The sequence below is a fragment of the Phodopus roborovskii genome, unplaced genomic scaffold, assembly GCF_943737965.1.
Source record: "Phodopus roborovskii unplaced genomic scaffold, PHOROB, whole genome shotgun sequence".
NCBI lineage: Eukaryota > Metazoa > Chordata > Mammalia > Rodentia > Cricetidae > Phodopus > Phodopus roborovskii.
This window is the reverse complement of record NW_026126029.1, coordinates 20,615-32,812: the sequence shown is the minus strand read 5'-3', so window position 1 is coordinate 32,812 and position 12,198 is coordinate 20,615. Positions and strand designations below refer to the sequence as shown.

Genomic DNA, 12,198 nt, shown 5'->3' with positions numbered 1-12,198 from the left:
CAAAAAAAAAAAAAAAAAAAAAAAAAAAAGAAAAGAAAAGGAAATGGAGAAAAAGGAGGAGGGATTCAGCAAAATGCACATTTATCAGAGGCATTAGTTTATAGACCCTGTTGAAGAATCACATTGGCTCTGATGGTTCACAGAAAGTCCAGAGAAGTATTTATGTGCAGGCTGGAGTCAGTAACTGATGCTCATCTGCCAGAAGCACAAATCTGCTGAGACATGGTTAAATTGGAAATATAAGTTAAAACATATACATTTAATTGGAACTCTTAATTCCTTACCTTTAGTGATCAAGAAGGACAACAAGACCAGGGAGAAAATTCCATCCTCAGGAAAGTTATACTTGTCTGCAGTCCTTTTTACCGGTAAGAAGTGGATCCAAGCTGTATGACATTTGATCCTCTGAATCCTATATAAACTGTGTTGTATAAAAGGACATAAAAGTTTTAGATATATTATCATCACCAATCTGTATCGAAAACATAGATATTTGTTATCTGTAAAACAGCAGGAATGTACTTATGCCTTTGAGTCCTAGCAAAAAACTACAGATTTGGGTTAGAAGCTTCTACATTTTTCTTCTGTCACGAGAGATCCATGTATAGATTGGCTTTGCTATCCTTCTTGATCATTAAAGAGATCCAATTTAATATATATGTTTTAACTTATGTTCCCAAGTCTAAACATGTCTCAGCAGATCTCTGCTTGTGGAAAATGAGCATCAGTTACTGATTACATCCTGTTCCTAAATGCTGCTCTGGACTTAGTGTGAACCAGCACAGCCAATGTGAATCTTCAACAGGGTCTATAAACTAATGCCTCTGATAAATCTTCCATTTCCTGAATCCCCCACCCATTTTATTTTATTTTATTTTATTTTATTTTGGTTTTGAATAGAATTTTACCCTTCTCTTGCCCAAGAAAACACACTGCAAAAGTAAGCAGGAAGTAGTACATGAAAGAATACATTTCACCTTTTCCCTGCTTGAGATGCTATATCAAAAGGAAACTCCTATACATAGGGGGCTAGGTGACTAACCTGTACACCAAAAAAACACCAGAAGTCTTTTATCTATTGGAGGCACAAAAATTGGGCCTCTAATGTCCATAGCAAAGAGGGAATATGATGGAAAAATTCATAACTAAAAGGTATAAAATTAGGGCTTATTGCAAGAAGGAAAAAATAAACAGAAAAATAATTTCTACCAGTAGATAAATCCCTGACTACAGAGTACAGAGCCCACACCCTGTTCTCAGAAGAAGTAAAAACATAGGAAGACCCACAACATTTCAGGTGTGCTTATCAATCTTACATAAACAAGTGAGAGATACTATTAACTTAGATCCATGATGACCTTGCAAATGAACTTTGTACTCTATGAACTGCCTGATCTTGGAAACCTTGTGAAATGAGACTAGTGGTCTCAACCTTCCCTTTCTGTTTACCCTGCTAAAAACCCTTCACAAATTTAAACCACTACCTTACTTTTCTGACAGAGTGAGGTCCCAGCTGGCTTGTTTTTTAGCAATAAAAACCTTTTGCTTTTGCAGTCAGTAGTCGTTTCCTTGGAGGTTGATGAAACCCATAGGCATAATAGTAATAATCTGCTCAAGGAGGCTTTATAGTCAACAGAACTCCAGGTGACAGGTGTTTGAAAATCAAAACACTGATGTGTCAGAGATATGCCTATATTACTTCCTGCTTACTTTTGCAGTGTTTTCTGAGCGGCAAGTATGCTAAAATGTTGGCAATACCATCAAAAGGAAAGGGAATTAAGAAAAATCAAACATTTATCAAAGGCATTAGTTTTTACACCCTGTTGAAGATTCACAACCGCTGGAGTGGTTCACCTTAAGTCCAGGGAGAGCAATATTGAGGAGCAGGCTGTAGTCAGCAACTGATGCTCATCTGCCAGAAGCACAAATCGGCTGAGACATGGTCAAAGTGGGAACAGAAGTTAAAATGTATATATTTAATTGGAAATCTTAGTTCCTTACCTTTAGTGAAGAACAGGAAGACCGGGGAGAAAATTCCATCCTCAGGAAGGCTGTACTTATCTGCAATCCTGTTAACATGTAAGAAGTGGATCCAAGCTTTATGACATTTTATCCTCTGAAGCCAATATGAACTGTGTTATATAAAAGGACATAAAAGATTCAGATATATTACTATTACCGATCTTAGCTGAAATCCATATTGTAGAAAAAGTAGATATTGGGTATCTGTAAAAGAGAAGGAATGTACTTATGCCATTGATATATGCAGGCTGAACACTGTATGCATAATTAATAAATAAATGTTCAAAAACGACATATATGTCTTTATATTTTTAGATCCTTATTGAGGAGCCATATTAAGGCTGCCTAATACTGCCAAGCTGACAATGTTATGGTTAGCCCAGCCATTAATACTATCAGATCTGAGAAGGATATATTTAATTAACTGTTCAATATAGTAAAAAAAAAAAAAAAAAAAGACAGGGACCAGTCAATATACTCCTAGCCATAACCAATTGTCTATGGCATTGAGGGCAGAAGTTCTTCACCAAGGACATAATGTGAGGGTTTTTTTTTTTTTTTTTTTTTTTTTTTTTTTTTTTTTGTCTTTCCTCTATGGAAGAGGGACATGGAAATTTCTGACCTTATTTTGTCTAGGCAAAGTTGGTACAAGCAATTTTTCAATACCCTATAGACTCTACAATGCCTAAGCTTGGTCCTACCTGGCAGCAGTCATTGTAGTTGAGCATCTTGCACCCTGGTCAGTGTCCTAACAATCCATGCTGCCTCATAATCTTCTTTACAGGCCTAGGTTAATTTTTATTACCAGTGATTCTTTGTCTGATATTATTACAGCTTTTTAGTTAACATTCAAATACCTTATCTATACAGATCTCTGTAGTATTAGAAGTCTGTCTAGGTATATCTAAATAGACAACTTTGTATGAGTTACTTGTTTTAAGCTTAAACTTTTAGAACATGTATGGGAGACAGAGTGATGTTTATCCCTGTTATTAATCATTAATACTTAGTTTGATTATAGCCAACAGTTAATTTATAAGGATGGCCAGTATCTTGTGTTTCATATCATTTTATAATAGGTGAAACAGCTTTTATAAAACGAAAACTTTGTATTGCCCATTTTAGCTTTAAAAATACTGATATTAATTTGAATCTCCTTTTAGGGAAATATGAAACATCTATGTGACTCAATTTACCTAAATAGCTTACGCTTACCAAATGTAGCTAAAACAAGGACGCATTGCCTTTTGTATCATAAAAAATGAGCATCTTAACTTTTGGTTAGACTGTCTAGCAGACTCTTCCATGAAGCAGGAATCTTGTAGCAATGTGTATGTTGTAACAGCAGTCACTTTCCTGTGGGTTCTGCATATCCAGTTCATACAGCACAAAGTCAAACAGTCCACACAAGAACAGTATTTTGCACAAATGGCTGGTCTTGCCATATTGGAGGCAATCTCCAGAACTTTTTAACAAGTACATAAAATTTTCTTTAGAGAAATAAATGGAACTTTTAAACAATTAGAATGGTATGGTCAAAATTTTTGATGCATATTACTAATCTTAAATTTATGTTTATAGATATGAGAGTCCACAACCAACAGTTTACATCTTTCACTGAACTTTTTACAAAATTTCTTTGAACCTCTATATCCTTTTATATTACCTTTATTCTCTCCCTCATTTTATCAGACATCCTTATCATAAACAACTCTCTCCTTTTCTATTTTTATTTTTTTCTCTTATCAATCACTCTTACTCAGAGGTTTTGTGGCTAAAGTTAACATCTTGCTTATTTATTTAAATCTTACTGTGATGCTTTCCCTTGAGATTCTATATGCTGCAAGCAATATAGATCTCAGAGCCCCCTCTTCAGACTTAGTTCCCCCAGGTAACTCCTGCTCTGTCTCCAGCCCAATTGCCCTGGTCTATGCCGCAGGTGTGAAAAAAAGTGAATATCTCACTACAGTTCCCCTTTAAGTCTAAGAAAAGATTTATTTAGGCATGATACAAAAACTATATACAAAACAATGAATAAGAAGTGTGCTCTAAGAAAAGGAAAATTGAGTAAATATAAACTTATGACCTAACTATCTAGTACTAGCATAAAGACAAAACAGGGTTTACAATAGTGCTTTCCAAAGCTGGAAAGCTTAAGTGTAGTAAGTAATATATCTAACTAGGAAGACAGAATAATAGTTGTGACAATTTAATATTCAACCTCATGAAAGACCTGAGAAGGAAAATAACAATACTAGGGTAGGCAGGAAGTGTAGATGGTCAACTTCCAAATGGTGCAGCAAGGACTGAAACAGCATGTTACCTAGGCAGTCACCCAAGGTCTCACAGCAAGGTTGGTACAGCCAGTTTTGGCTAAGGCCTAGAATACCTGGCAGACCACAACAAAAGCAGGAAGGTAAGAAGCCTGTCTTACTCTGATTTGGCAGGGTTCAGCAGTCTTCAAAGGTCTAAAATCTATTTAGCATTGTTTCTTTGAGTGTCTGATCTTGAGCCACATAACTTTCTAGAGACTTCATGAATCTATAAGTCTCTTGCTTGCTCCATCTACAAATGATTCCATATTCTACATATTCCCATTCTAATATATTATCTGAATGGCATGTAAACAGCCTTCCAGAAACAATGTTCTTTCTGCTAGGTTTTGATTATCCTCAGACATGGAACAGCTTCTGCTATACTTTCCATCTGGTGTTCCTGTTTTTTAACCTTATTAGCAGCTTCATTCAATAAGGAACGAGCTGTTTCTGCCAGCATGTTATTGCATTGCACTGTTTCTGCTTTGGTTATTGAAGCATTTAACATATAACAAATTCTGTTTTCTAGTTGGTCATTTTTATGTTCCATGTTTTGTATTCTACCTGTAAGCTCTTTATTTGCCTCTCTAATATTCTGAATTTTTCTCTAAGCATTCTGTATTTTCCCTTCTAATTTTGAGCTCTTCACTGTTATTTTCAATATTATGCATTTTGTTTTTAAGCTCTCTATTGTCATTTTCCATATTTTGAACCCCTGTTACTAAGACTCTTATGGTTTGTAAAATTTCCTTATTGTTTGCACTAATATCAAACCATTTATACTATCATAACATTGATACCCATTCTACTACCAAAAAAAGTATATATTTTTTAAACCATGATATTCTTCTCTTAAAATTCCTTGTATATATGAAGTAAAAGGATTTCTAAAGTCTTGCATCATAAGATTATCCACCCTAGGTATGGAACAAATGATCTCATATATTATATCTTCTTAAATTGTGAAGACTATTGCATTTACCTTAGGTGTAATTCTGCTATCCTTGAACTTTGATGGTTTTAGTTGTTGATCTCAACTTGTGGTGGTAATGCCTGGAGGAGACCCACCAAATAGGATCCAGCAGCAGATAATCCTTCTGATCTTGTTCCCTGTAGAATATCCCTTAACAAACTAAGGCAAGCAAAATTTTGTTAAATGAATAAGTGAAAGGAGCCTTGTGCAAATTTCGGGGACCCCAGGGCTAACAGGTGTTGCCTCTTACTGGCACCTTTGGGCTGCAGGAAACACACCAGCTGGGCAGGTGCCATGTGCGCCACAGCTGCAAATGCAAAGTGGGGAAATGGTAAAAGATGAGAAGCAGTGCAAGCTTTCTCAGGGCCGCTGTGGAGATAAAGTTGTAGGGCAGAGGCAAATGTCCCACAAGCTGTGGTATATCCACCTGGTTAGGCAAGGAACCCTGCCCATTTGGGGTTGGTGTGGGAAGTGAGCAGCATCTGCTGCCTTGGTGAAAACCAGGTCCGGTAAAAATCCGAATTCCACTTCTGACACCAGATATTGATGTTTGGTAAGGATCAGGAGAAGAAAATAGGCTGAATAGATGTTTATTCAGGGAGAAATAACTTACAACATAGACAGATGAACTCCAGCAGGTTCCTGTTCCCAGGAATCTGTTCCTGTGCTGCAGGGAAGAGAGCTCTCCCAGTATGCTCCTCAAAATTATTTCCCCTGGGTCACATCCAGCCCTGTCTCCACCCCCCAATGGGCGTGGTCTGTGCTGCAGGCAGGGACAAGGCAATTATCTCACTACAAATACTGAATGCTCCATTTAATTCATTTGTCAAACATTAGTCAACCAATGGTAGGGCAATGGCAGAGGTGTTCTTTTAATATGTATAAAGAGCAAATAGGAATTGCTTCCCCCTAATACTAAAGACACTCCATAACTGCACATATTATCTGCCTTAAAGAATGGCATACTTTCACATATTCCCTGCTTGAAGGGTGTCTATAAGCCTGTATATGCCCAGATATATTGCTTTTAGATAGGAGATATTCACCAAGAAGGCCCAGACAACCTATGGTAGGAAAGATAATATCTTAGGGAAAATAGTTGTTATTTGAGCTCTCTGTATCCATGACAAGTTGGAATGGGTTCCCATATAGTATTTCAGAAAGGCAGAATGTGTTACAGAACTGTCAAAGCCACTCAGGGAAGCTTTATGTGGAATTAGATGATGAGATCCATCTTTAACTACTTGATGGCAGTGCACATGTTTAATATCAGAACTAAGGAGGCTGTCAGCAATCAAAAATTAAATACAATAATAAAACAAAACACATAAGGAAGAATCAGATTCACCTTAATATGAGTTGTACCATCTGGTGGTATTCTTCATGTATAAAGGGTATTGAAGGAGGAGGCTCTCCTTCTGTTGCTGCTTGCTCTAGCTACCGCTACCAAGTTTATTACTTTACAAGCTTTAGAGCTTTCTCCTTTGGACTTTAAGAGTATAATGATGACCAGCTGAGACATGTACCCTGATGAACTAAACAACTGCTATAGTCTTCAGATGCCCATTGTTAGGCAGCCATTTTTGCACTACCTGAACCACAGCCTATGAGACATTATAATAAATCCATGCATTACATTCATGGAGAGATTCATCCTACCATCCTTGTTCATGCAGAGAACCTCGAATAATGCAGTTAGTTTTTGCTTTCTTTTGATTTTAACCTGCTATTGAACATGTGTTGACTAACAATATTGCTCACAAATACAAACTTCCTAGTTTCATTTCTCTCCAAATAGTAAACCTTCTAGGAAGTCTACTGTTTTCATTACTATGCATTTTCGAAGCACTTGCTCTGAGTTTCAGGGTAAAACTCCTACATTCTTAGAGCCATCATCTAGCTTTCTAGGAGGGGAAAAAGCTAATATCTTGTTTGTCATCTGGATCCTGCTTCTCTTTCTTGATTTTAAGTGCCTGTGACAACCAGGTAAAAAGCAAATGCAGTTGACCTAAACACAATGTTAAGCCATGTAACAATTATCTCTTTTTGTATCTGCATATGCCTCTGTAGGAGTTTGGCTGCAAATCATGTCAAAGGAGAAACTCCTGATTTACAAACAGCCCCTTGGCCCATCCTCATATCATAGAAGAGGTCACTCTCAGGCTGCTTATGGGGGAATTATTGGAGTGGTCTGCCAGATGGTCAAGTTTTCTTCTAGAGAAAATCATAGTTCAGTCAGAAGGGCAAGATGAGCCCAGAGGAGAACTGTTGGAAAAGGTAAACACTGTTTTGTTGAGGGGTTGACTGAGCAAGCAAGACATGTGTTTAGGTCCTGACTCACAAAGAAGGAACATAGCTCTTTCTCAAACCCACAAATGAACATAGTACAGCCATTATCAGCCTGGCGACCTAGACTTCGACCCTCAGGTATTGAGAATGAAATAGATCCCCTCCTTTAACATAATGAAGATGCTTTGGAGAAAATGCAATTGTCTAAATCCAGGGCATTTGTGGTTCATGTCAAGGTTGCTTCATGTCCTGTGCACACTACTACTCCCACCACATGGAGCTGGGGTTATCGGTCCCAAGGGCACTGTGGGCTTAATCACTGAAGTTCCCCAGATGAACTGTTTTCTCCTCTTGATGCAATGCTTGAGTAGGCTGCTCATGAGCTGGTCACATTGAAAGATAACTCCTACTGAATTCCTAAAAGCCTCCCATTTCTTCCATCTACCCCCAAAAGGAGGGAACAGGAATCTATTCCTCATAAGAAGCTTACTAAGAATATATCAAAGGATAAGCAAGATGTCCCTTCCCCAAGTTTTATCTTTTCTTTTTTCAGCCTTTCCTCTATTCCTCATGTTCTGGACCAATACTCGAAGTACTGTCAGTGAATTGTGAACCTCTGTTTATTATTACTCATGTACTATTAAATAATTATTATACTAATTTTTCTGTTGAAAACTTTAATGGCATTCCTGGCCTTACTTGCTGTTTCTTATTACTACTTAAATTCTTCAAAGTGTCAGTTTTAATCTGACCCTGAAAGAACTTAAAAATGGCAGTAACTTTGTAATGCTAAAGTCTGTTTTAGGATCCAGGTTGTGGTGGTGCTTGCCTTTAACCCTAAACCATTTTAAATGCCATATTCTGCAGGTCTTTGAAAGGTTTGAAGAATTCCTATCTCTCTCAAATACATCTCTGTGTATCTTGAAAAACCTAACTAACTTAACTCTAAGCTTTGACTATCCTAGGAAATTATTTATAATCTGTAATACATTATACATACATTATACATTACATTTATAAATGAGCTATATAAACACAATACCTAAACAAGAGGAGAAATATACATATCACAAAATTGACCTTAAATTTGTATCAATAAATGAAAATACATTCCAAAGCAAAGTAATCATATCTATACCATAATCCCCTTTTTGCCTTTAAAGACATATTGGTTGTGATCATTAACCATTTATGACCAACCCCATTAAAATGAAAACAAACATTTATAAACAATATTTTGGAATTTGGGCGTTGTTCTTTCCAAACTACTTCCTGCTGATAGGGGGCACTGTCATAGGGATCCTAAGAAGACACAGAAATCCTGGCTGTAGTCTGCAAGGCTGGCTTGTTCAAGCTGTTTTAAATGAAGGATCATCTGGTACGCTGTTTCAGGGGGTCTGGCTTGCTCAAACCACATTAGTCTGGAAGGAATCCACAGCTTTTCATTTTCTGTGGAAACAAAAATAGAAATCCTTTTCCCCAGTAACTTGTACATGAACTTAAATTTTTGAGTCAAAGCATTTTTAAAATATATAAATTGAATTGATCCAGCACCATTTGTTTTAACAGTTGTTATTTCCTAAGCAGTCAAAAGATACAAAGACAATATAACACCATATACTAACCAGATTCTCTCTGAGCTTTTCATCTTTACGTGGCTTTATTATTACTCTGTTTGTTTTACATTTTATTTTTTGAGAAAGGGTTTCTCTATGTAACTCTTATCTGTCCTGGAATTTACTCTGCATACCAGGTTTACTTTGAAATCACAAGAGATCTGCTTGCCTCTGTCTCTCAAATTCTGGGATTTAAGTTGTGTGCCACCACACCCAGTTCCTCTTTGTCTTTTTAAAACCATTTAATTTTTTCACTATGTCTATGTATATTTTAAAACACAATGAAAACCTTTAGAGGTTTTTCTTAATATGATTTTGTCTTTACTGTAAATGTTTATATTTTTCTGGCCATGAGTCTTTTATCTGGTAAACAACAATATTGCTGAAATGAAAGTGATATTTGTTCTTGCTGTGGTTTACCAAAGATTGCGGCAGGTGTTTTTACCGCCAGCACTGAAAGTTGTGCCCACGGCCTTGGTCTGCACTGCCATTCAGCAAGCATGCTGCCGGCTTGGAGATGTGGTCGCTGCCATTGGCATCTCTCATACACACCAATACATTGTTAGCTGTGATTCTACAAAGCCATGCAGTTTTTTGCAGCTTTTGCTGAGTCAGGAACCGTCCCTTAAAGGAGCCGCGCAAATATCTAATTGTCTCTCACAAAGCAGAGTCCAACCGAGAAAAACACTGCTACCAAAAAACCTTGCTTGTCTCTGTTCTAAAACCTTTTTAAGCTTTTGTTAAATTTTAAATGGGCACCATACGTAAGGAGTGTGTTTTTTTTTCTCCTGCTGCCAGTCTTGTCCTGCAGCCGCACCAGCCCCAATTAACACACTGAGACTCGGTATTTGATATTATGTTGTTGGCCAGTTACTAGTTACTTATCAGCTAGCTCTGTCTTAAGTATTAACCCATTTCTATGTATTTCCATGTCGTCTTACCAAGAGCAGAGGAACTGCGGTTCTGTTCTCTCCAGAGTCTCCATCTTGACTCCTCCTTCCTACTTCTTCTATCCTCCTTGTCTCCTAGTCCCTCCTATCTTCCTTCCCTATTGGCCAACAGTGCTTTATTCATTAACCAGTATGAGAAACATATTTACATAATGGCATCTCCCATCAAATGTGATTACTGGGGTCCCTGTGACATTGGTACACTGGTACTGGTACTTGTGTTGCGCACAGCATTGCTGGTCACATTAACGCCCAATGTGAGTCTGCTCTGCTCCAAGGCCTTTGCTGGCACAGCAAATGCCTCCAGCTTCTTCTCCCCATTGGCCATGTAGGAGTTCTGACAGACACAACATCTGCAATGTACGCAGGCTCTCTGGTTAGAGTAACAATGGCAGCACTGTCTGCTGCATGTAAAATTACTTGGATTTTGCATATCATGCCCACATTTACATCCTTTCTTTCCCTGAGGCTTTTTGTACACAGTCATGGTAGGACTTCCTGGCATGACATGATGACTAAGAATCTTTGCCTTTCCTGCCTTGTCTTTTTTAAGAATTCCCGGCTTGGGTTTAGAGTGGGATTTCTAGGATCCATGTTCATGACTATTTTTCATGCTTTTAGTAGATAAAAGTACACTTTTGGTGGTCTTGGTTGTTATGCCTCCATTGGAAACTGTAGCTATAAGTTGAAGGATGATTTTCCTTTCATGCTTCACCATCACAAGAGCAGAAGCCCCAAGTGTTGTCCCTCTGATAATGGTAGAAATTGGAAGTGGCTGAACTTTTTCACTGTCAATTTCAGATCTGGTTCTTTTTCGATTCAACTTTGCTACCTTTGGAGTTGCTGCTGTACTTGCTAACACATGAGGTGTAGGGCTGGTAGACATAAAAATATTATGGTTAAGAGACTTGCAAGAAAGCTTCAAAAAAGTTTCATTGGATACAGTGGCTTCCAATTTTGTATACAAATTAGGACATCCAAACTGCAGATTACTTCCTCATCACTCAGCAAAAAAAGAGTCACCAGGTTTTGTCTCTTCACTCAAACTCCAGATATCAATACCTGTGGAGCACAAGTCAGTGGTTACCATGTCACAGACAGGTGACAGGCTCTCAGACAGGTCCTCAGTTTTTATGTCAACAGTATTACACATGTCAATCATATTTGGATGTTTGGGTGAGGAGATATTTATACCAAATCTATCTATTGAAACTCCTTTGTAATTAGGCAAATCATTGACAACAGAACTGCCAATAGCAATGCTGAGGGCAATTTCAGACTTTGGAGATAAATTAGCATGGGGATCTGCTGTGGGTTATAGGGTTGAAGGTAAAGGGGAATGTGTCAAACACAGAGTGAAGGATGAGTCTGAAGGTTTCTCTGTGTCCTCACAAAACAATGATCCTTCATTGAGTAAAGCTAAAATATAAGAAGAACAGTCAACTGCTTCTCTTATGTCCTGTGCCAGTCTTGTCTGGGTTATATATTCACATAGTTTCTTATAGCAGTTTACTAGGATGCTTAACTGCTTGTTTTCCTCAAAGTGCTCATAGTCTATGCACCAGCTACATGAAGTTTTCAACATCATTTTCTTGCCTTTACAAGTTTTGCAGACATAGTGTTGGCAGGTAGATTTGGTGGGTGCAATAGGATCTTGTAGCAAATGTCCACAAACACAGCAAGAGAGGGACTGTCGCAAGTAAGGCAGGATCCTGATAATCTTTTGAAATGCCTTGGGGTCTCCAGGGTCATGGTTGAGCACTAGGCGGTTGGTGGAAATGTAGAGAGCAGTAGCATTCACGGGGTTCATTGCCAAAACTTGAACACCAATGGCTCTCAGTTGAAAAAAAAATCCGGATGCAAGTTTCTAAGCAGCCAGGGAACAATGGCGAGTTTACAACTATTAGGAGAAATCTGAGCCGAACCACAGGCCAAAAAAACAACTAAAATCCATGCAAGTGTGCAAAGCTAAAGCTTCCTCCCACACATGGGGCCTCGGTGCCCCTCCTCTGTCTCTTAGTCCTGCAGACCAA

The 12,198-nt window shown here is 38.0% G+C and overlaps 1 pseudogene; it reads right to left on the bottom strand.

Moving 5' to 3' along the window:
• Positions 1-11,975, bottom strand: part of LOC127218313 (E3 ubiquitin-protein ligase MSL2-like) — a 62,641-nt pseudogene extending 50,666 nt beyond the window's left edge.
• Positions 11,976-12,198: the final 223 nt, after the last annotated feature.